The following is a 20,389-nucleotide window of genomic DNA, read 5'->3' on the forward strand; positions in this document are numbered from 1 at the left end:
ATCCTTGATATACTACTCAAGGGTGACGAGTTGGTCGTTTGTAAATCGCCCCCACCCCTTAAAGCCTGCCTGTCAGCTCTCGAGAAGATCATTGTGCTTCTCTAGTCTTCTGTTGATCATCCTTTCGAGAACACCATTGTTCTTCTCGAGTCTCCTGTTTATCATTTTTCGAGAAGCTTCCACAACCCAGTTTGTGAGGGCGATGGGTCGAATGCGGGTGGGAGAGGAATGGTCCTTCCTTTAGGAAAGGTTCTCCATTGGCATCCCTCCAACACCTGGGAATGTGCCCCAAAAGCCAAATTTTGTTCTAAGGTCTAGGGGTGTTTCAAGAGTGTCTGGGTGTAGGTGTTGTATCATGGTGTACGTAATATTATCTGTCCCTGGATCTGACGGTTTACATGTGCTCAGGGCGGCCCTCAAGTGATAGAGAGTGAATTCAAACTTTTGGCCAGATTTTGACCTGTTATATTCATGTAAGGACTTCTTTTTACATGCGGTTTTATGTTTCAGGAAACTGTTTTTCTATTGTGCAGAGCTGCAATTGTGTTGGAAGTGTTGTTTCATGTGTGCTAGCCGGGTATTAAAGTGCGTCCCCTGTTCTACTGACCAGGTGCATACTATTTGTATGTCGTATTTTAAGTTTACGTATTTTTGTCAACACCCTGAGAGTCTCTGTGGATGACTGTGGATGTAACGAGAGCGTGCCAACTCTCCCTTTTCGCCTCCCGACGCAGGCGTTTTCCAAAGGTCTTTGCCAGTTTGAACGAGAGAGGTTATCGAACGTTGGGTACCGGAGAATGACATGCCACGCCTTGTTCTTGCTCTGTCGCGCACGCCTCCAGTCCTCATTCTACCAGGGACTCTTTGGATGGCGCGAGGCATGGGAGGCCTGGGGAAATAACTTTTCAGTGGCGTTGAGGATGTACGCCGTAGTAGTTGGGCTGCTTCATCTCCGTGTATATTTGTTATCGATGTGTGGTGAAGTGTACATGCATCTGTAAATGCGTTCCAATACGCTCTAGCCTAATTGAACTGATTGGAAACAGAACTATTTGGGCATTTACCTATACTTGTAATGTGGTAGGAAAGTTCTCACTACCACAAGAGTTTGTGTCCAGTTCCACTGAAAGCATGGAAGGAGAACGGCAGAGCGAATCACGATATTGATGTGTAAGTGTTGTTTGCTATATTATGATAAGTAAGGTGTTTGGTATAAAATAGACAAGCTACCGATGACGTTAAAAACATTTCAATGAGGCGACCCAGGGTATCCGTTCGGGAGGAGCCCAAAGCGCATTACGGGCATTTAGGTCACAAACAACTAAAAATGGTTCGGGACGCTGATTCACCAGAGCTTCGAAATCAGTGCTTGATAGCAGATAACCAGGTGGGATATAAAGAGCACATAAGGTTATTAGCATATTAAATATAATTTTTCTTATTGCAACAGCCTCATGGACAGTCTGTAATGAGATGGTGTTACAAGCGAAAGATTTTGGGGAAATGATGTCAATGCCGCCAGAAGAGTACGCGCACGCACCCTGTCTTTCTTCGCTGCAAAGTAGCTATTAAGAAAATTTGTATATTTGCACTTTTGGTGTGTTTTCTGTAAGCACATTACACAAGGTTGATTGGAGTGCAGTATTTGGTATACATTATCTATGTTTTTGATAAGGCCCCTACAGTTCCATTGGATTATGTTTTCGTTTCCCATTATGTTATTTTATGAGCGACTGGAATGTATGTTCATGTACGGTATTTCGGGGATGTGACTCTCGGAGGGGTTTTTTGCGGACTATGTGGGGGTTACGACGAAGGGACCCATTTCATCCGCTGCGACGCAGACAGGAATGGCCCATCGTCCATCTCATCCTCGGGTGTCCTAGGGGTGCCCGATGGAGCGGGCCCTTGAAATTTGCACCCTTTTGGGTGCCATTCGTTTCTGCCACCACCACCGCAGACAAGGGGAACGCTACGGATGGCAGAGATGGTGCAACGGCAGCGGGAGCCACTGCTGTTGCCTCCACAACTATCTCCTCGGGACCCTCAGGTGGCCTTGGGCCGCCGAAGCAGTCCCGGGAGGAGCGGTCCCATCGGTGCTTGTTGCCACCGCAACCACTACGGGCTTGCCCTACAGTGTGGTTGCGAGTTGTTGGGCTGCCTCCGGCATCCCAGGGGTTGGGGACCAGGTCAAACTCGCTGAACTGGTTCCCGTAGAAACCAGATGCCGCTCGCCCCCCCCCCCACCTGCCGAGCTTCGTCGCCGTACCTCCCCAGGGGAAAGAGGCGAACCTCTTTGCGCCTCTGGAAAGCTATGGTGCTCAGTGACCCTAACCTTCATAATCCCCTTCCCCTCTTTGAACTTATGGCATGTTCTCGAGTAGGCTCCTGGGGATCCCTGGCGGTTGGCGCAGGTGAGGGTTTGCGATGGGCAGTTTCCAGATAGGTGGTTGTGCTGGGCACACTTTGTACACATAATTCGGCCACGGGAGGAGTCAGTACAATGAGCAAACCTCTGACCCTTAAAACAGCGCCGCTGGTTAGGGATGTATGGCCGAATTAAACATCGAATGTATCCTGCGTTGATGGATTCGGGCAGGGTTGACGAGTGAAAAGTTAAGATCAGGTAGGGATTTCTTTATCTTCTCCCCATATCATTATGCGCATCCCTGCCGTTACGCCCTGAATTTTCATGCTCTCCAGCAGTTGGGTTTCGGTTTCATACATGACCTCAGGGTCTGAGATCACGCCCTGTGAGCTTCTGAGGCTTCGGTGAGGCGTGACGCTTCTGTCCAGATCTTCGATGCGTCTCTGGATCAGGAGATTTGTTGCCTGCGTCTTGGTTTGGAGTTCAACCAGCTAATCTCCGGTTATCTGTTTCTTTCCTATGTATGATTCTCTGATTATACCTTCTATTAAAATTGTAACCAACAACAGGGACAGAGAGGCAACAGGTTTTTTTTTTTCAACAGATTCAACAAACCGTAAGCGGGAATAGTTGTCTGGCTGCGAGAAAGGAATTGTTATTAAGGACGGAAATGGTTCGGCCTCTTTTCAGGGACCGATTACGTTTGGGGGGAGGGCGTTTAAAATACCATACGACATAGGACAAAAGCAGGGGATGGGGGGACGATCTCCTCAAAGTTTACCCTTAGAGATTGGGGGGTCCCAGAGCTCCCTGTTAGGAAAACAGACAGGCAGCCCATCTGCCGGAGCTTGACCACGACTCTGACGGCCACTGTTCTTGGTTTCTCACCATCCACCTATCGGTACATCGCGAAGGCTGACTACAGCTTATCTTTGGGGGCTCGGGGATCCCGGTGTCTCCAATATCATCACCAAAATTACTCAAGGGGCACCGTGTGGTGTTTACAACTGTTTGAAGACGTCGTCAAGACTACATGTGTTTGATGGGTCTGAAGGTAGGTAGGAACGCTGCTAGCCGATTCGGCCATTTTCTGTTGTATTGTGAAACACACAGTCTTTGATATGGTACAATATTTGTAGTTTTGCAGATGTAGGCACACCGACGGCGTGATAGGTAGTCAGTGATAAAAAATAACATTTTTTTCTGTTATAGAACACAATGGCCATTTAAATAAAGTTGCAACAGTCCAGTGACAGGAATAAAAGGTAGTTATTCGCGTTAAAACATGGCTAATTATGTTCCGCGAGCTCGGGGCAGCATGACGAACGCTTTATTGCAAAGGGTGCGAAATATTGTGACACGTGATCTACATTTGTCATTCTGTGTAATAAAGTACTCACCTGATTTAAAGATAAAGGAACGACCCCACTGGGACTTCTATTTTCAGCTTTATGCTAACATCTGTTCACAGGTGAATATTTGGACGGTTTTTTTCAGCACTGTCCCCAACTCATGGTCAATAAAAGCCACCGGTTAGACGTGGTTCCTTTAGTCTTTTGGAAGAGATGCAGCGTTCTAATATGGTTGGGCGATTGCCGAAGTTGGTTGTTGTGTTTCGTGGGTTGGTTTGTCCTGTCCGGAGTGCATTGCATCGAGAGGCCGTTTGAACATTTAAGCGCCTCGTCTTAAATACGTGTTGGCCTGTCGAAGCCAAATTTTGGACCATGGAATACGGCGCCCTTTTTGCCCAAATGGAGTGTTCTGCTTGTTGTCAATAAACAGCAACCTCACCCGGAAACTTCTTCTTTCAGATACTCCTGAGTTGGCTGGGTGACCGTCTTCGCCTGAAGACAGCAGTAAAGCCATGGCCAGGTGATTCGTATCAATACGGCGACGTAAAATGATTTGACGTGTATATTACCACGAGAATCAGGTGGCAACAACTGGTGATCTGACCCGGTTGTTGACTGCACAAGGGCTTCTTTTGCATTAACTGGAAAACTGCTTAGGCGGACTCATTTATAGGGAAGCGATGGTATGTAGGACAATTTTTTGCGAACTGCTCGTAAAGCTGAAAAACCAGGCCCACCGCGGTTTTTGCACCTCGCATCCTTTTAGGATAGCGAAACACGCCTTTTTATAGGGAGCGTAGATTTTAAACTCCCGTGTGTCATGGAGTTGCCGGAGTCATTCTTAAGGATTGTGGGTGTTTCATAAGAGGTGGTGATGGTTCCAGTTTTTTTTATAGTTCCAGCCACGTCTCACAAACGTGCGGCTCGTCTCTCGACTCATTTGTTCTGGCGGCCGATATGACGGCTTCCCCGGCAGGGGACTGCCATTTTTGGTCGCGGCTTCCTGGTCTCCCCCACCTGAGTCACCCCGTCTGTTTTTATTTTCTTTTCGTTGTTGTTTTCTCCCCGACGTCAGTTGGCCGGCTGCAACCCGTACGTTCGAGAACCGGCCGCTTGCGCGATTCCCGGAAGGCGATGTTACCATGGGAAGAGCAACCCCAGACTCGCAAGTGGGGCACGGTGTCGGGGCCCAGGAAAAAAATACAACTAATGGGGACAGCGGAGGAGCAATCGTAGAAGACATTCCGATGGTAGGGCAAAGTCTTCTAAGAGGGTGCGAGGTGGACCTCAGGCGGTCATTGAAAAATGTTTTAACGTGGAAGTCACGACGGGGGGTGAAGGGGGGGTGCCGCGGCTTTAGCGAAAGCCGTCCGTAACCCTGCGGCGTTACGACCAGCGCCTCGTCTGCGGGATCAAGCTCGCGTGGCCGTCGCAAGCCATAAGGCCAGCCAGACGCCACACCCTGGTCAACGAAAAGCGTAAGCGACTCCCCGACGAGAGCAGCGCCAAGCACTTTTGACTCTAAACTTACCAATGACACTACCCGCGCATAGGGATATGATGTAGGCCCCTCCTAGAGATCATTTCTTCGGCGATTTACAGCTCGTATACCTGCTGGGTTTTTTTCCGTCGCCTGTGCATTTGGTGTGTTGCTGGCCTGTGGCTTTTGTCTTGCAGCGTGAGCAGTTAACGACGTGTGTTAGCCACCCCACGCACACGTGGTTCCCCTTGTACAGCGTCTCGGGCTTAATGCCTGCACGCACGAAGACGGACGACTTCGAAAGAGATTTCTTGGTTTCGTGTCTTAAGCGCTTTGTGTCGCGCTGTCATGCTGTTCAGCTAGTAAAAAAATATTTTGTTTAAGGAGCCCAAATACTCTGAGTCAGTCTAGATACTTCTGCACCCGGGAACACGCACGGGCCGGCAACCTTGCAAATATAAATAGCAGTTTTTGTGCCTCATTGTTGGCGCGAGCGGGCAAAGGGGTCGTTACACAATTATGCCCTCTTCAGGTTAAAGGACGGTGATTGAGACAGATTTATGACTTTGCGGTCAGATGCTGCACAACTTCGCGGCTTGCCGTGGGCTGATGGTGCGTGTAGACAGCCCATAACCAAATTCCAGTTATTCTAGGAAAACCAAGTGTTACTGCAACACGTAAAGTAAATTGGGCTAACTTAGTTTCCATAATAGTGTGTACAATACACAAACATCAAAGCCATCAACAGTCCAAACAAGCGGGGCACCGGCCTGTAGGATATTGCAGTAATTTGTCTGATGGACATTATTTAGGAACCTTCTTCTTCTCATATTCAAATAAGATCACCAACATTCTCGATAAAAAAGAAGAGTGAAGTCGGAGTCGAAAAGGTGACACGTTTTTCCTATCTATCATAGAGTGGCTGTGCAGATTTCGTAACAAAGAAAAAATTGGTTGAAAAAATAAGATAAAAATGTTCGGCAGATGGTTCTTAAAAAATAAAAGCAAAACCTATTCCGAGGCAGAGATTCCAGAAATATCATCAAACAGCGATTGACGAGTTTTAGAACTAATTTCCAGAAACCGGCTAGTGCGCCACTGCCGTCATCTACAGAAGGCAATATGCTGGCACCGATGACATCCTATGATGTCAGTGGACATATGTGTGCACATTCGTCAAACGACAGATTTTTTTCCCGTGAAACGCAACTGTGTCCGGGGCTATAAAGTTAACCAAAACGTCTAAACGTAGGTTTTAACTGAGACTGGAAACGCCTCTGATGGCCACAGCAGAGCGGCGCAAAAAACAAACCTTTCACCATCTTCCCGTTGGGGAACCCTCAGTAGTATGGGGTTGACTCAAGTTCCCATTAGTTTTCAATTTGATTGCTGCGTGGCGGGAGCAGAATGAGGGAAGCGGAGAACGCGCGTGATTAATACTACGGAGCAACAGTGGCGACCCAGGCGGAGTATGCAGCGGCTACTGTCGTGTCTCTAACCCTACGCTGCTTCGCATTATCGCGCGCGGAGCCGCAGGTGTTGCCATTCGTTGCGCTATCCGGAGACAAGAAGAGGAATGCCGCAGAGGAGAGGAGCGTCGAAGAGGACAGAAGGGATGTCTCGCATACTACTCAGGGTTCCCATACGGGAAGGTGACGAGGGTGGTTGAACGCTAAGCTATCTAGTGATGGATTCTTTGGTTGGCCAATCCCTAGGGGCAACCTGAAACAATCATCTTTAGTGGTGTCTGGCCAGACATACGCAGTTGTGCTCGGGTACTCAGGGCTCCGCTACGGGAAGATGACGACGGTGGTTGAACGCAAAGCTACCTCGTGATGGATTCTTTCGTTGGCCAATCCCTAGGGGCATCAAACCACAATCAACATCAGCAGTGTCTGGCCAGGCATGCGCAGTGAGGGTGTGAACACCGCACAACGGCGCCCACACAACGGCGGAGGGAACAGGATCGACCATAAGCTGCTTCGCATCTAAAATGGTCCTTTGTTACGGCGCAAGCAACACGACAAAAGAGGCATTTTTCCTATACCATGTGGCTCTGCGGAGGTATGATAGGGAATATTGCGGGTATTTATTATATTGCTGGGACTTATAACACAGGATTCGGGACATTATAATATTTGTTACCTTGCACGTAACAAGTTCACTAGCACTTTTGATTACCTCGGCAGTTTACCCGGTATTGGCCAATATTCAAACAACCAGAATCGAATTCCTACCGCACAGAAGCTGATTTTGCTAGTTCCGCACAGATATGTTTCGGCTATACTACTTTAAACCTAATATATCGACATTTTTGAAGCACCTGCCATTTTTGTTCAGAACGTACGGTTTTATTTATGAAATACGCGCATGCATCACACATAAACGAAATCTTCCATCCATCTGAGACTTCCTGTTCAACATTGGAAGTGATTTCCAGCGTGTCAGCGTTAGAAAACAGCCCCATTAAATGAGTTTGCGCCTAGAGAATGAGAGCGGCAAACACGGGGAGCAAAAAACACGTACTGTCGGTCACAAAACAAAGCGGACCAAGGGAGCGGTGCGCAATAACTATCGGTGCGATGTCTTCGGGTTGAGGGCCTGCGGTCGAGATAGCTGAGGGTGCATGCATTTTCCACTCCAGTCTAGGCATGTCAGTTTTCTCGATATAGACCACAGCCCTTCGTTTCTCTAAATGTGCCACCCGGCGGTGCCGTGTGCGGTGTTCAAACCGCGCGCAACAATTTTCGGTGGCGGGGATAGCGTGTGATATACGCTGACGTGCGCTTCGGCGCCATTGACCTTTGCGATATGTTTCCGGGCACTCATTTTTTTGTTATCTATCTCACTACAAAAAACTGGCCTTCAAGCACATCTGTGATAAAGAAGCAGAGATGCGTTTTGTGTGGCGGACACGGAGTTGATATCAAGCACTCAAAATATGTGGTGGTTTATTCCCTTGCTTACTATAAGCCAATTAGGTGTGTGCAAACTTGCTGTCGTGTATTACATCGGGAATGCGCGCGGTAACCGATCAGTAAAGAGATTTTGCAATTTCTTGGCGGAAGCGAAGGCATTCCCATTCCTCTGAAATTGCATTCCACAGCTGGTCAGCCGGGCAGCCACTCTCATTACTTTGGGTGACATGCTTTTTCATTATTCCCCAGGCATTCTCAATTGGGTTCAGATCTGCCCCTGCACGGCGGCCTCGGCAGCTGAAGCCACGCGTGGGGAGAGCCCTTCCTGCTCCTGCTGTGTGGACAGGGCGTTGGCCTTGTTGAAAAAAATGCGCCCTAATCCACCCTGTGATTGTGGTGGGAATGCAAAGCTGTAAATGACGGTCACAACGATTACCCACGCGACGTCATTTAAGCTCACTCACTTATCTCTACAAATAGTAAAACCAGAGACAAATGCGATGCACTTACCCGCACCCTATATTACTTCTAAGAGATATTTTTTTGCTAAAGTTAAATAAATGCTTGATTCATGAATGTTGGTTCGTTAATTTGTATTGGTGAAGTACATCAAAGAAAACTGTAAATTTAAAAGTAAATTAAACTCAATCCCGGTGTCAGACGAGTTCATTTCTCCATCTTTGCCGGCACCGACGGACGCGACGAGAGTGAGTGAGTGACGGAGTGATTTATTGAACTAGAAAGTGGAAGAGAAGTGTACTGGGGTTTAGAGCTCATCTGGGAGTTCACCAGCATACAATCCAGTCCGGGGGAAGGGGAGATTGGAAATGAAAGGGCTAGGTGAGAACAAGTGGGGAAGGAGAACGAGGGATAAAAAGAAAGAGAGAAAGAGTGCCTAACGCTGGCCGGCACGCATTGGGCTACATCATTTTGATAAGGTCGGTCTCCTCGAGGAAGGCTAGGAGCCAGGGCAAGTTGTGACCCGTCAGCCTGAAGCTCGCCTCTCGGGGCATCGTGCGGGTGGCAGGAGCAAAGCACTCCAGGGCCTCGGACTCTGGGTAGTCAGCACATGAGGGCGAATGCCGGTGGCCTTCTCGGTGAAAGCGGGCTGCAACGTTGCAGCAATCGAACCGCGTGCGGAGGAGTATGGTGCCGGCGTCCCTGATGATGCGGCCAGGCCGGACCTGAAGAATGGCGCCGCTGATGACTCTTGGGTCCGGGTGCATCCTTTACACCTCCCGCGCCAGGATGGGTTGTGCAATGTCGAAGGCCCTCAGGTCGCAGGACACAGGGACACCCTCCTGGCGAGCACAGTCTCTGCGCAGTGCGTCCGCACCTCATGCCGGTGATGAACACAGGATGTGGCAACCAGTAAGTCTACCCCACGGGAACGAATCCCGGGGAGCGTGGTGCTGATGCGAAAAGATCGCCCGGTGGGAGGTGGTGGTGCCTCGAGGTGGGGACGCTGCGGAAGCTCAATGCGACTCACGCAGATGGACGCCATGATGTCCATTGTTGAGTAGGTGTGGCTGCAGTAGCGCTGCAGAGGGGCTGCCGCATCCGATGTGCTATAGACCTGGTGGAAGTGGTGCAGCCCCGTCTGCAGGGCCCGCATCTGGATGGTCCAGCGTCTGTGTAGGTAGCCGCAGCCGGGGACGTGCACGGGAGCCCATGCATAGGCATATGGCCCGGCTGTGGCTGATTGAATCTCCTTCCAACGTAGTGGCTGCCGGTGTACCCGTTGAAGAGCATACAGGACGGCCGAGTGCGCCATTCCATGAAACACTGTCACGGCCACGGAGTGCGAGCAGCCCTGGGCTCATGCCGGCAGCCTCCGCACGCCGCACTGCACTCCCACCTTGCGCTGCTGGAGTGCCCTCACTTCTGCGATCCAGACCAGCCGGCAACCAATGAGGAGCCCTAAGTATTTGACCCTCAGGCAACACGGCAGCAGATAGCCGCTGAGGGTGAGGGGGGGACGGAGTGTTGTCCTGCATGCCTGGTGGCCACGCGGGTGGTACGAGATCGGCGGCAGAGACGGTGGAGAAGTAAGATGTTATGCGTTGGTTTGAGCTTCCATCAATTTTTCGAACTCATAGCGCATGAGCAAGGCGCTCACACACGGCCGCTACACGATCCGTGGGCGGAGTGCACAGTGGTGCAGAAGGTCGCGTGACAATATCACGTTTCATTCAGCGAGAAGGCAGGGTGTTAACTAGCAGATGTGCTTGGTGAGCGCACTGTTTTGTCTGTGCCATCTCTGCGTGGGCTCATACCTCAATTGGTAAGACAACGGGCTCTGGCTCCGTACTCTATTCGTTCCAGGTTCCATTGCTGGCTGCGCCAGTAACTTCTTTTATTTGTTTGCGCGAGTGTGCTGTTGACACGAACAGTCGCTACACAAGACTTGAATGGGTAGAGGTGAAAATCTTTGCTTTAAAAAGGAAGCATCTGTCAATCCAGGACTTTGGGCGTAAGAGTCGTAAGTTGAGACGTCCCAGTACTTGGGAGCGTTGAATCTTTACCACGGACTTGGAATAACGCCAGTTTCCTGTACATCCAATAAGATATCAATAAAAGGCGTGCCCGACAACATATCGCAAACATGTGAGGCGCCGTTGAGCGAGTAAGCGCATGCCACAGGCTATCAGCCGGTCCAAAATTTGTGTCGTTCGTTCGGAGCACCGGGCACGCCGCCGGCGGGTGCAACATTGAAGACAAACGACGCGTGGCGGCCGAGATCAACAAAACTGGCATATATTGACTGGACTGGAACACGCATGTGCCCTCAACAATCTCTACAGCAGGCGTTCAGCCGCAAGCCACTGCACCGATAGTTATCGCACACCGCTCCCTTTGTGCGATTTATTTAGTGACCGACATTACCTCTATATTGTTACAACGTCAGTAGTTTCACAGTTATGGTGCAATCCCCTATAGTAAAATTTGTTGTGGTTCGCCAAGGGAAATGCTTTTCACGGGTATTGACTGAGACACAATACAGTCAGTACTTTTATTCTACTGTGGTGAACCACAATTAGATACCCGATCAACTCACCATCGCTTTGCCAGCCATATGCTGCTCACCTGAAGACACACAGAGGGTAGTTTTCAGGTATACTTTTTCTCTAATTACTCCGCCCCTGTGGTGGAACGAAACTGTTTGGATATGTCAGTTTCCGTTGTCATGTGACAGGACAGGCTCATTTTTTTTAAGCATTAGTGCTTATACGTCACGTGTGGCATATGCTATACCTATATTTGGTAAAATGGACGTCACCATCAACCTTCCTAAAAACTTATTTTAATTGTCATTGCTGAAAGCGTAATGATGTTTATAATATGCTTGTTTACAATAAATCGATGCGGACCTTGACTTTTCTTTAGAGATGACGTCAGGTGGTAAACATCCAGGTAGCCGAAAATAAACATAATAGAACATACGGTTTTAACTATACGTTGTTGTTGAGCCATAAAGTTTTAGTGCTTCTGAACTTTTTTTCGGCTGTATTGAATTACAGTCATCATCAAAATTTGCAGGAACATGCATTTCAAGGCGGCAATATGTACGACCACTCCCTCGCACTAAAACGTTTGTTCTGAATTTGTGACATTTTTAGAAATGTCGCCATTTCTATGGAAATAAAAATATCATATCAAAGCTCAAAGCCCTTTAAAGCAGCACTGACACCAAATATTGGCTCCTAAAATTAATATAATTGCTTTCAATTGTTTGTGCAGATGCCTCAAATAATTATGTGCAGCGATCAGGGTCCGACATCGCCTCGAAAATCTATTTTAATTGTTCCGACCGTGAGCTTGCACCAATCGTCAGCCCTAGTGAAATCGCTATCGGAGTGACGACACAATGTCCGGCGTGTCTGGCCGCTTCAGGGTAACGTCATATAGTCGTTTTGTGGACTGGAAACGATAACCTGCGCTGCTCTTGTCAGAGTTCTTAATTTTGGCAGGAGGAGGGGGTGTACCTCTTGAAGCAAAGCTTGTAAGCTTTGCGAACCTTGCGTGTTTGACGACTATGCTCTTCGGTTCGTGGCCGGTGCTTGGTGTTCTGTTGCACTGGTGCGAAAATCGGCGCGATGTCTTATCTGAGCGGCCGCTGCGCGTAGCCTAGCTCGCCTAATTCTGCTATGGCAAGCTTGCGGAATGCGAAGTACTGCTCACTGGAAGCCTGTCAGTGCAAAGCGGCGACGACGCTAAGACGAATTAGTTTGCACGAAAATACGTGCAGCGCGAAACGTGGAATGAGTTCGAGCGAGGCGCGGCCGCAAGAACTGTCGCCCAAGCCAGCGAACAGGATTTGCTCGTTGCACCCGTAGGCTGCTACCTGCAGAGCCCCAATTTGACCGATGGTTAGGGGAACCTAAACGGAAACCATACGCGCAGAGCCAGTTTCAGAGGAGGGGCGTCCTCACGAGCCCCGCAACGCTTGCGTTCCTCGGGTCAACTTGGGTGTTGGCAACTTTAGGCTTAGCATCCGCTACCTGTACAACTGTGAATGACCATCCTTTACACAACTTTTCAGCACACTATCGTCCCCTTTTTTTATGTGGAAATTTATTTTGGCGATAATTACCGTTTGAGCGATCGGTGACCAAGACATCTGCCACGGCCTGTTTTGATCCTACCGTGGTGGGGGCGCCAACGTTCACCCGCTCGCCGCACCGCGGTGCCGTCAGTGCCGGGTCGAAGCGCCGAACCTCCGCTGTCGGTCAGCCTAGGCGTACCGTCACTCAAATATCTCATCGCCGCTTTTAAAATCAGGGCTGATAACAATCCCCAGCACAAATGTTCACCAAACTAACATCTACTTTCTCGCATGTGAACTTGTTTTCCGCGATCAGATTGAGTGCAAGCGTGGCGAAAATCTGTTGCTATAACCGTCTGCGCGGGATCGACCTGCAGTGATAATAAAATACGGATGACGACTAAGACATCGCCGGCCTAATCGCCTCTTCTGTGGCCAATTAAAGTTGTTTTGTCTGTCTCTCTGTCTGCCTGCCTTTCTGTCTATCGGGTGGCAGTGACTCATCTGAGTCTGGCATTTCAGACGGCATGTCGACTGCGCGGGCAAGTGCGAACCGTGTGCAATCGTAGCAGATGATCCGACTAACGTCCCTGATGTAACGGAAACCCCGACGTCACATTGTCAGCCCTGAATTTGAACCACCATTAGGCGCGCGACGACAGAAATTAAAACTGATTGGAATAAATGCGTTATAATAATTTCTACTATGGCGGCTGAACGCTTTTGGTTAAATTTTTGTAATTACTGTACCAATGGGTATTATTTACAGCATAAAACCCGAAGGCGGAAAATTTAGTGCCATAAATCATTCGAGAAAAATGGTTGAATGCGCAACTTTCTCCAATGCTACCTGAGTCAAAGCTGAAGTTCAAAATACAAACTGCCAATTCAAAATCAAAATTCTACTTGAATCGAGACAAAGTCTAAATCCAATGTCCATTATCACCACTTAATAGCCCGAAGCGATATCCAACGTTGTTACGATATGTATTTCCACGTCTATATCGCTAATGTTTTATACTGCCAAAATTTTTAAAATAATATGAAAGGCATGTCGGGTGTGGAAAGGCTTATCACTGTCTAACAATATTTCTCTTAATTAAGCGGATTTGACCACTATTGTTTTATTTGCGCTTTAAAAAATTCCTGAAATTTCTGAATAAGATGTCTCATTGCAGAGAGCAAATATTTTTTCAGAGAAAAGTGCCACAACTCTCGCCTATTTCAACCGTATTTTCAGTTACATTATATTGAATGATATGATTCTCTAAACCTCCAAAATTTTTACGAGTACTCAAAGAGCGACAAACACAATGGCATGGCCCCAAAATAACTACACAGAACAATAAAGTAAGTAGGAATAAGCATGGTCAGAACGTCCTCTTCAGCTTAGGAAGCAAAACACCAGAACTAAAAGCTTATAGCTACCTCCAACGGGTGGATAGTGCTGACCCCTACCACGAAAAAGAAATCCGGTGAAGAATATTATTGGCTGGGGAGCACTCGGAGGGACTCCGAGATACCGAAAAGTACGCTACCCTTGTTAAAAAAAGGAAACTCTATCCACAACCATTGCATACTGCTGTTTATAACATTAGCAGCTAGAACTGACTGCCTTACTAAACAACGTCAAAGCAAACTTGCATCAGCTCAATGGGCCATGGAACGAATAATGTTAGGAGTAATATCCAGGGGTAGGAAACGAGCTACCTCGATCAGAGAACAAACTACAGGAGATGTTATCATTGTTCACATGAACAATTGTACTTGGACTGGCCATGTAGAGATCCGAACCTACAACCGGTGGAAAATTATGGTAACAGCGCGGATGTCAAGAGATTGGTCTAAAAGGGGAAAGACATTAATCCAATGCGGAATGAAATAAAAAAAATGGGGGGTAAAGTGAGGACTAGGGCAGCTCCGGACAGGAGTGGTTGGAGGTCAATGGTTTGTGCATTCGTCCTGCAGTATTCCTGACTAGGATTGTGATGATGAGAATGATTATGAACTCAACATTTTTCTATCGACGACAATGCATATTTGCACCCACAATATCTTTTTTTTATTATTATCGACTACGGGGTGTTTCCCGCCTGACGTCACCTTTGAAGAAAAGTGCACGTCCACGACGATTTCTTGCAAACAAGCCGCGAATTAACGACATTGCGATACCAGCAATAACAAGTAAAGTAAATGTTCTGGAAGCAGAAGGTCACGTCGTTATTACTAAATATAGGTAAAGCGTTCTCCAAGCGCGACGTATAAACAACATTGCTTTAAAATAAGGAGTGTGGCTGGGAAAATTTGTGTTTTTATTATTATCGACTTCCGGGTGTGTACCGCCTAGCATCAGGTTTGAAGAAAAGTGACCTCCACGTCGATTTTTTGCAAACAAGCCGAGAAATAACAACATTACGATATCAGCTATGACAAGTAAAGTAAATGATCTGGTAAAAAAAGCTGACGTCATTATTGCTAAATATAGGTAAAGCGTTTTCCATGCGCGACGTATAAAAAACATTGCTTTAAAATGAGGACTGTGGCTCGAGGGAAAGGCCGCGTGCCCACTCCAATTTTTTTCTTTAATAAGAGCGCGATTTAGTCATTAAACAAAGCTTGTACCGGAAATGTCAACCAGCGCGCCTCGTGGTGAGCAATTTCACGAAGTCAAACCCTCGGTGAGTTGATTGGGCATCTAATGGCGGCTGACCCCAGTTCTCTAAAGGCAATTTTTATATTGTGTGGCAACACCACTCCTAAAAATATTCATCTTGGACAACGATAATAAATTTGTCTAACGAAAACTGTTCCATGATTACGAAGCCATGGCGATATAAGTAAAATAAAGTGAGTTTTTTTTTTGCTCCCGGCCTAATTTAGTTTTATTTGCCTGGAACAAGGTGATCGATTTCCCTTTGTGGTACCCATTGTGCACTTTGTGATACCCATTCTTGTACTGGGATAAAATTGGTTTCCCGGTTTGTGTTTTACTCCGAAGTTAACCGTATTAGAGAGGCATATGAAGCTTGTCCTCGTCAGATCATACTCAACAGACCTGCACCAACAAACTTTGAAGTATTCATATTGGTAAATTCACAAATGGACGAAATCAATCGGTATCGTTTTTCTTGGATGGAATTTGGAACACTTGAGAGAGTTCTACTGCAACGTATGTTGCACTGGCGCTCTTACTCAAAGCAAAAGGCTATGGTTCATTTGAAAAAAATGACGTGCGGTCAGGTGTGTGTTTAGTTCGCTAATACAGGGGTAACTTAAGGCATTGCTTCTTGAAGCAGTCGGAACTTCTAGGCTGCAACGCGGAGCTTAAGCATACGTCATTGACGCATGTTTGGGTTACATTGTTCTTTATTGCAAGTTCGTTTTCATAAACCAAAGTGAAAAATTGTGTTCCTACTGGCAGAAAGAAACAGTGTCTGGTAGGTTTGCTGGTAACTTGTCAGGTTTATTTCAAAGGAATTGGACTCACGATATACACGCTATATATTTCCTAAGGCGCAGTTGTTCATTTTCCGAAGTTAAATGCGGGTCTAGAATTTCTTAGCAGTGTTGTTACGAAAAACTCATTACGGCAACAAGCAGATCCCGTGAAGATTTACGCTGTGCTGGTCAAAGTCAAACATGAAAAAGATTTTTCCTTTCTGACCTGCTATGAGGTACTATGTCTTCTCGCACTCGTAGCTTGTTAATTGCAACTCTGGAGGGAGCAAACAGCATATCAATTCCACTGGAGGTAGATCTAGCTGGCGGTCTTTTTTCGTAGAGGCCGGGCGTCCCTACCTGCAGTGTAAATGAACATCGAAATAACTCATTACGTAATATCGACATGTTCTCGCACTTCCGTGCAGGGCAGAAACGACTGAGTTCGTTCTGAGTCTGTATAACATGCGCCGTTCGAGACAGCGCTCTTGACAGTAGTCTCGTTTTCTTTCTCGGTTTCTTTAGGTAAAAATGTTTGCTGTGGTTTATCAAATGATAGAGGGCTTGCGTATTTACGACACCACGAATACCTGCGACCCATCAATGTTTGCCATTTGCCTTCCCAATCACAGTACGAAATCTGTGCTGGTGGCATTATTCAAAATGTCAATGGTGCAACTTTCACGCTCGAACATAAAGGAGCGTTTTTCTAGTCAAGTACACCGGTTTTACCTGTACCAACTGGCCAAGTCGATTCACCACTTATGTAAAAATGCACGTTCCCAAAGGAAGAGGTTGAACGCTTACTCTTTTGGCTGCTCGCAACGAAAAAGTTGTATGCCGGCACAGAAGCCTGCCTTCATACAGAAACAGATATACAGCGGTGTTGGCGAAGGCCTGTGTCTGGGTGAGGTCGGGTATAGTTGATTTAGTGAAAACTAATAGCGCTGAAGAAGCCTGCCGGCTGGTATGCTTTTTTTTTTCATGATGCGTTCAGCTGCGCGGCAACACCGGCGCGTCATTATATCACACGTTTTTTTTTATTTAACGCTGCACAGTTGTTCTGTTCCCCCTTCTTCTGTGGTCTCCATCCACCTTCATCCACATCCATTCACCTCCATCCACCTCCATCCACATCAGACCTATTACGTTTGATGCTACAGAAACGGTTTTCGAGCGCCGCACCTGCAACAAAAACCGTAGTCAAAACAAAGCACATAAAGCATTTCATAGAACAAAGACATCAGCATTAAAAAGCGGGGCTTATAACTATGCTCTCGGTGTATTTGACGGTAAAAATCCCAAGGTAACAAATATTCCACGAGCCCGGTATCCGATAGTACGATAATCTTGCGGGCGGATTGTTGACTTAGGAAAATGATTAATATTATTGTTTCAATGTATATGTATACGCGCTCTGTTTCCGGGTTCAAGTACAAATTTTTCAGCATTGGCTGCGTGGAACCAATTCTCAACAAGCGCTGCTAAAAATCTACCTTCAATAAAAACGCCTGCACTATTTGGATGTCGGGCCAAGAAACTCCGAATGCTCACAATTTTTACATACTTTAGGGTATTCAACAAGTAGATGTAGAGGACCACAGAAGGTCCGTAAAATTAAAAAGTAGGCCGGATGGCGGCATCGGTTCCTCTCCGTAAGGGCAAGTGGTTTGTTCTTTGATCAAATGGCAGCATATCCGTCGGCAGCTGGTTACGGAGTATATGGTTTGTTCAGAAGCCACCTGCTGACGTGAGAATTTCAGTGTCGATAGGATTGGGAAGTTCTTGCTTGTATATATGATTGCTTTATTGATTACGTCGAGTTTATCCAAAGCACTAGTTGACGCATTTTCTGCGAGAATGCATCGAGACTAATTCGGGGTCATATGAGTGGAATTTTCAAATTATCACAAAAACTCTTCTGAAACCATGATGTGGCCGAAACGCACCCTCTTAATAGAACTACAAACGTCTGTTTATAAAAGCCGCAGGGTACAACGCGTAAACGCCCGCAACTGATTCTGTGTTTGATATATCAAACAAAACTACCGGTATAGAAAAAGAAATAGAAAATATGAGGTGGAACAGAAGTGCCGTAGTTGACATTTTTCACTAAAAGTACCGAATACGGATTTATATTGCACATTTTTGGGGCAGTGCAGAAACGTTCTTGCGGTCTTTACATGGCTTACAGCCTGAAACACAAGGCTTAATTCATAGCCTAAAAATGGTCACATCTCCCTAAGATGTACCGGATTTTAAATCCGCGTGCAACAAGGTGGATACATTTGCGCAAAGTCTACCACCGCGTATACACACGCACATGTTTCGACGCCTGGCTGCACAGTTAAGGGTATTCATTGCTATGCACCTTGTGCCACTTCCGTCGTCTATCCCATCCTTGTGCCTTGCAAGCGTGTTTGTGTAGGGCAGACGGTGAGCTGCTTTATCGTGAGATTAAGAAACATTGATTACGAAAGGACTACAGTATCCGCTTTGTAAGCAGTGCTCTTGCACACCTCGGTTTGCTGAGTTTTCGATATCGTTTTCCCACCTGAACCACACGGCCAAAGAGCTGGTTGAGGCAACGCATATTCTTAAACGGTTGGCTGGTTGTGTCAGTGAGCCTTCCGTGCTTTAGAAAGATAAGGGTATTTCTTATCGGGAGTAGATAAAACATGCTGTTTTCATAATGTTTAAAGGCCTTGTCACCAGCAAGTGTGTTCCTTTCCATTTTTTGTTTTCCCACATTCTTCATGCTGGTACGATATCTGAAAATATTTGTTTTTTTTCGAACAAGCTCCTCCGTGCCCTCTGTTTTTTCTGTTTTTGTCCAGTTTTATCGCTCGTAGCCATCATGAAACCGCACCAACTAGCCCCGCTTGAAACGAAATTGTAAATATTGACCGGTGAAATAAATTTTCGCAACAACTTATCCTACCCCTAAGCGGCCCGAGATGCCTTCTTCGCCCCACGAACCTATCGGCTAACGAGCACCGAGAAATATGTAAAATGCTCTCGCGCGCACGCACGCACGCATACTCATGCACGCACACACACACACACACACACACACAAAACACACACGCACACGGGGTGCCTCGCGCTTTGGAACGCCTAACGCTTGAAAGACACGTGAACCCTCGCCACTGTGCTCCGGTGTGAACGCATAGAGCACAATAAAGAAGCAGAAGAATAGCCACATACGCGCCACGTTTTGGAGGAGAGAATGAAAGAATGTATTTTGTTGACGCTGATAAAAGTGCCCCAAAAAATTGTCACATGCAAGCCTCCTGTAAAAAAAGATGCACAATATTTGTGTTTTTTTAATTTTAGTAAACGAATTCCATTTCAGCAACGTAATACAATCTCATGTTAAGTAATATTTCTATACCGATCGTTTTGCTTGATATATAAAACACAGTATAATTTGCGTGTATTTCAGTGCTTGTACCCGGCGGGTTTTAGGCGCACACGTTTGTAGTTCCATAAAAAAAGCATTTCGATTGCATTACGGTTTATTAGGTGTCCTTCCTTTCACTTGACTCTATTACACTACTGAATCAGAATTAGTGTACGTGCGTTGATCCATAAAATACCTCGATTGGATGCTCAGGTTCAAATCCCCATAGTCAGTTATCCACTGTATGAGCGAGATCTTGGTATAGCTGTAAACATTGAGAAAATCTCAGCCACAGGAACAAGCTCTAAAATGGCCAGTATTCTTACGAAACCAGATGCCGACGGATGTGCTCAGCTTTTGCGAAAATCTACAAATCAGTTGCACCTACAGAAGAGATGGTACCCCATGTATCCGAGTATTGACATTCTGGCTGAGATATTTTACCCCTCTAATTCGAGTATGTGCATACTCTTACATTATTAATGGTAGGTGGCGTGCAGAGTTTCTGGGAGTAATGCGCGAAATACTCCAGGGATTGTTTCGAAGGAACATTTTTAGTAGCACGTGCTGAAAAATGTACGCATCTCATCCTGAAACATCTGGACATCAAACCTAATACAGATAGTGTATACTTAAAAAACGGTGTTACTCATTTCGCTACCGCAACATAACGCCAAAATTCTGATTGTGCGATCGCCATCACCGCTCTCTTCCTAACCCTGTACCCTTTTGCACGAAATACTCCATTACCATTGCAGTCAGGCCTGCATTTTATTCAAAATCTTTTTGTCGTGTAAAATGTTTGAGGTGGATTGTTTTCACAATTCTCATTGCGGCAGGCTCACCGCTAAAAAATCTTCAAGGGAAATTGGCCTGATTTCGAC

Source organism: Haemaphysalis longicornis, unplaced genomic scaffold, assembly GCF_048455015.1.
Source record: "Haemaphysalis longicornis isolate Haplotype H1 unplaced genomic scaffold, Haemaphysalis longicornis Haplotype H1 scaffold_8, whole genome shotgun sequence".
Classification (NCBI taxonomy): Eukaryota; Metazoa; Arthropoda; class Arachnida; order Ixodida; family Ixodidae; genus Haemaphysalis; species Haemaphysalis longicornis.